The sequence below is a fragment of the Mytilus trossulus genome, chromosome 13 (assembly GCF_036588685.1).
Source record: "Mytilus trossulus isolate FHL-02 chromosome 13, PNRI_Mtr1.1.1.hap1, whole genome shotgun sequence".
In the NCBI taxonomy this organism is placed as follows: domain Eukaryota; kingdom Metazoa; phylum Mollusca; class Bivalvia; order Mytilida; family Mytilidae; genus Mytilus; species Mytilus trossulus.
This window is the reverse complement of record NC_086385.1, coordinates 7,034,361-7,040,360: the sequence shown is the minus strand read 5'-3', so window position 1 is coordinate 7,040,360 and position 6,000 is coordinate 7,034,361.

Below are 6,000 nucleotides of genomic sequence, written 5' to 3'. Positions count from 1 at the left end.
ATTTAATTATTTAAAAAAACTTACCTCAAATTGTTTGAAAAGCTGCTCCAAGCCTTCCTTCATATTGGTCAACTCCAAAAACGCATGCCAGCCAAGAGAACATCTTCCTGGATTTCCCGGATTATTATTGTACCAGTTTGTATAACTTTGTCACTTTTGTCAACACTACCGCCATGTGACGTCTTAAAGACGTACGAATCTCAATATTTCCCCTGATACTTTGTTTTTTGGTAAAAGCGTAACTTTCCATAATTATAAAACGTTAATTTCATGAAAACTGTATGAGAAATTATATCAGAATGATGTTGGAATATGAGATCCACTTATTTATAATACCAAGTGAGTGCTATAATTAGTGGGTGTTAGACATTACCCTTGTCTGAAATAGACATCCATTGCGTGGAAAGTCTCTATAACTGCAGTAAAGCGGTTGAGAAAAACACTCCTCTCATTATTCAACCAATGAAAAAAACTCCCTGTTTAGTCTTTTTCAAGTTTGTTGACTCAACTTTCTCACGTTTGTTTTTTAATTACCCACAGATGGTTAAGTATGCTTTTCAATGTGGCAGATGTTTGGTTAATTACCACACTTCAACTTCAAAACCATAATTTACTAAAAGGAAGTCGTGCTGATGGGAAAAACTGCATTAGCAAACTCTCATGTGGTTGATCAATGTTCTCACACTATGCTATTAAGCCGAATACAGTACATGAAAGGAAGTCATGGTTGTGTAAAATAAACGATTAAAAAAGAATGAGTTAAACATGTGGTGTTTTGATTTGCTCGTGCATGTTGAACTAATCTACGCTTCAACGTCAAACATAATTAAAATCATAAAAAATCACAAAACTCTTTGAGCATGCAATACTTCCAGTTTTCTATTATAAAACATTGATCGTCATATTTATTTTCAGCTTTGTCAAATCTTCCTTGCTTGTTTTTATCAAGAATAAATAAACATCTGAAGTTTTGTCTATAAATGTAAAGTAATAGTGCATTTGTAATAAATTCATCCTGTCTTCACTCCCACCCGAACTGTAAAATTTGAATTGTGTAAAATTCTGCTTGCTTATGTCTAGGATTAAGGTAGTCTAAAAATGAATTTATAAGTGTTTAGTCTTAAGAATATATCTTCTTTCTCTTCAAAGTAAAGCATATACAGTGGGGGACATTCCCAATGTAAAAACTCTCACTTAAGACTTACTCATAAAACTTATAAACCTCCATTTTAAAATACCTGCTAATATTCCATTTTTTTGTTGTTGTATTATTGATTAACTTTGTTTGTTGGTTGTGATTTTAAAATCGTATACAATCACAAATAATTCAATGACTGCATACTATCGGTACTATCAGTGCTATGATGTTATAAATATCTATTTATAGTGAGTTCATTATCTAGAACAATACTACCAAAGAACAAAACGATAGATTTTGTGAGTTTTATGTATGTTTTTATTATATTTTATACGATTCTATCCGTTTGTATTAATTTCTATAATTTGTACAAGGGAAATAACTAAGTCAATCATAAATACAATTTGATGCATGAATCACAAGAGTTATCGCTCTCTAAACAGATAAGATTATCAAACGTTGAAAATAATGTAGTGTGCTAAAAACAAGTCTTGGAAGTGGGTTTAAATAGGTTGAACTTTCATCATGCTTTATCAAAATACTTGAAAGCTTGCATGAAACGTTGAAACGACTGAAATAGATAGAAGCTGCTTATTGAAATATGTAATTCGCTATTACATGGGAGGTAACTCTACGCAACAAAACCCATTCGTAACTTTTATTTTTTGCTCACTTATAGAAAAGTCTAAAGTTTTGCTAATGTTTTCTCGCCACACATAGAAATTGTCAAGAAAATGGGATATGTATGGTTTACTAGGTGCTGTCTTCAAGTTTTGTTGATTTTGATTGTGACACCTTATGGTGATGTCCTGGACATTAAAAATGTGTGTAAGGTCGAGAAAGACTTGGACTATATCCCTACTGGATATTCTTGTACCTTTTCTAGAACTCGTGACAGTCAAGTCTATCTGTACCAGGGTAAACCCATCAAAACAATAAACTGTTAACATAAAATCCACTTTAATTGTGTTTGGGATAGTCGATCCATGTAATTATGTCAAAGGATTGATGCAAAGAACCCTTGTAAATGGACAAAACTGTGTAAGTTTAAATTATAGGTTTTATTGTGTTTGTTTTCATAACTAGCTGTCCCCATAGTCAGTTTGCATGTATATAACAAAGAAGATGTGGTATGATTGCCAATGAGACAACTATCCACAAAGACCAAAATGACACAGACATTAACAACTATAGGTCGCCGTACGGCCTTCAACAATGAGAAAAGCCCATACCGCATAGTGAGCTATAAAAGGCCCCGATAAGACAATGTAAAACAATTCAAACGAGAAAACTAACGGCCTTATGTATGCAAAAAAATTAACGAAAAACAAAACGTATGTATGTTGAACATTCGAAAGTCTCTTATAGCATGTTCAAACTAAAAAGTACACATGTGTTTCCAGGTCAACATGGTTTAGTTCTCCCCAACTCCCTATTACCCACATAAAATGTTGAGGGTCCAGTGAAAAACACATTAGAACATGTTAGAAACGGTCAGGTAGTAGGAAACAGACATTTCGGGGTCTTTTATAGCTGATTTTGCGGTGTGGGCCTTGCTCATTGTTAAAGATCTTACAGTGACCTATATTTGGTCTCTTGTGGAGAGTTGTCTCATTGACAATCATACCACATCTGCATGCTTCATAAATACATAGATATCTCAGAATAGTTTTAAATATTGATATATTGAAATATTGATATTGATAACTTACAGTTTGTTGCAATTTGTTTTGTTAACCATAGTTGTAATTGACAGTCGTGACTATTGATGATCATACTTAACCTTCAGTTTATTGAACAATTTCTAATCATTGATAGCAGTTGAATTTTCTATTGCATAGGATCTATTGACTGTAGCTTTGCCATGTTATTATGAAGATAAGAAAAAGAAGGACACGGCAACGGAAATTAAAATTTCATAGACAAAAATTAATCTCAGAGAAAATGGAAGAAAGAGGACACTGTTTTGATCTAAAATGAAAAATTGTTTGTTTGCTGTTACCATCCCACTCAAAACGTTGCCAACTCTTTCCTACTTACCTTTTGCAAACAGATTTTTTTGGGATGTTTTTTTTTGGTTTTCTTTTTTTCCATATCTGTATTTAGATTAAACTATGCAACAATATATATAAAAAAAAAACTAAAACAAGAAAACATTTCAAACAAAATATGATATGCACAAATAATAAATATTCTTAAATATCACCATTTTGAGCAAGATTTTTTTTTATTCTACCTACCAACCCATTATCTGTTGATGACTGTGGGCAACCGCAAACAAAGATATTTTCAGGTTTGGTCTTAAAACAAACATAATAGATACTGATAGATGATATGTTAGATTTTTGTTTTGTTTTAGATGTAGTTAAAGTGTTGGCAGGTGCTTTTTTTAGCTGTAGTGGGTGTTCTGTTAAAGTTTCGTTGGGATTTGATAGAGTTAATGAACTGTGACCAAGTGAATGCTCAACAGAGGCAACGAATTAATGTTCACGCACCACAAAATATCCCTATCCCTATTCATCAACTACCTCAAAGAATAAGAAATACACCTGATCTCTATGGACAATGGGAAATGTAAAAAAAATTGTACACAACTACATACCTCTTGTTGATGATATCTGTCACCTTAAATAAATAACGTTATCTTCCAGGCTCCATCCCTTCCATGCACTTTTTAGGCAATTAATATTATGTCAATTAGGTATTTAATGTCTTTAAAATAGAGTAAATGTAGCCCACTACTAATGTCTGTGTGTAATAGGTATGATAGGTTGCCACTAATTCTTTTGCAACACTGTTATTGTCCTGTAAAACATGGTTCACTTGTGCCATGTATAACATTACAAACCTATCTTCCACACAGTATTTACATGGTATTTGTCTTGGATCAAACATTTCTATGCTAGTCATTTTGCTAATTTCATAGTTGATTTCATTGACTAAATCCATAATGATTTGATAAAAGTCGAGATAATTGTATAGTAATGTTGAAATTTATGTATACATATATATATCCATTTGGTGATAGAAAGGTCAAGAAGTCAACCTTTTCTTAACTAAAATTTATTGGATTATTTTGCAATGGAAGTGTGTTTAAAATGCGAATGAAGTAAGGCAGCAAGGCAATATGAACAAAATAAATGTTAATTGTAATTCTAATCAACTTTCACATTTATATTTAACTAGTAATGGTCAAGGTTTCTATGTTCTTTTCAATCATATATTAATTTTAGATATATAGGGTTACTGACTGTTGTACCTCTATTTGTATTTACAAATTATTTTGATGCTATGTACATCTTTACATTGACACATGTGTTTTCTTGTTTATGATTTTATTAATACTCATTCTCTGTAACCACCTAAATTTTTTCATAGTCATAGATCTTTCTTAAAATTGGCTGATATGTGTATCCTATTAAACTAGTCAGAAAAATAATGCTAAACGAGATATATATATTGGTTGGTTACCATGGTAACAGCAGAGAAAGTTGGGATTTATGAGAAAAATGCAATATTTGGTGTAGTGTTCGATGTGATGCAGGTACATCTATTACAAAGAAACACTAAAGCAATTAATTTCAGTCTTGTTTTAGTCAAAAAGCAAAAAAAGTTATGGGTAATCTACCTACAAACATGCGAAATAAATTACTAAAAAATGATCATTGTACGAATTATATTCCTTTGGTGGGTGACACTAATGACTGGACCAAAACTATAACGCTAATAACTTTTGTAATTCTCAAAAAATTTATGTCAAATTCGAATTGTTATAAATTTAGACCATTGAATCTGGAACTAGGGTACTAAATTAGTATAATAGTCCCAGATTCAAAACATAAATATAAAAAAATATAGAAAACTTTTTAAACCTTCATTAAACGTGACCTGACCAAGGCTGACAATGACAGGAAAAAATGAAATGCTAATAACTTTTTTATTTATCAAAGGGTTTATGTTAAATTTGAAATATAATAAAATTTGAACATGTAATGTATAAATTATAATAAAAAAAATAGAGCAAACAATATTATAAAAATCAGAAAAAAATTCAGAAAACGTGACCTTTCTAATGTTGACCTTGACCTGACCAACAACAGCAATGACCTGACCGATGAAAATAAATATAAGAAAAATATGTGTTGGGGTAAAAACTTGACCTGACAAACTTTGACTGTGTCTTGGTCGTTGTACTACCAGACGTTCATTACTAGTGATGGGCTTCTGGTACTACCATATACTTATTTATATATTATAGGATTTGCTTAAAATTTATAAGAACTTTTTTTTTATAATAACATTTATAAACAGTTTAGAGTACTTTGACAATCACCGAATTATTCAAACTTGATATTCAAAAATGATATTCAGTAGTATATTGTATTTAACTGTGTTGTGAATTATGTTGTATATTACCGGTTATAATCATTTTGATAATTTGACACGTTTGAGCACATATAAAGTTACACACAAACAGTGTGATTGAAGTAGGCCAAAAATACATGTACGTTCAATGTATATGTTATGTTTTTTTTATATTGTCTTACAGTAAATAAATACTATCACGTACATATACCGAGCCTTGTACAGGAAATCTAGGTAGTTAAACATATTTTCATAAAAAAACAAATACACATTTTGCCGACTACTCGAGGTATACCCGAGCCCTTGCATACACGATACATTGTTTTTTATAAGCGTTATATTTAACAATATATTATTTTTAATAAGCCTGGAAATTTTCGAAGGAATCACTTTATTTAGATAAAGAGGCTATAGAATGTGTTAATAAATGCAAATATTTGGTGATTGTCTTTACTTCTAGTGTCTTTTTCAACAGGGGAAAGAAGAGCTATTCAAAC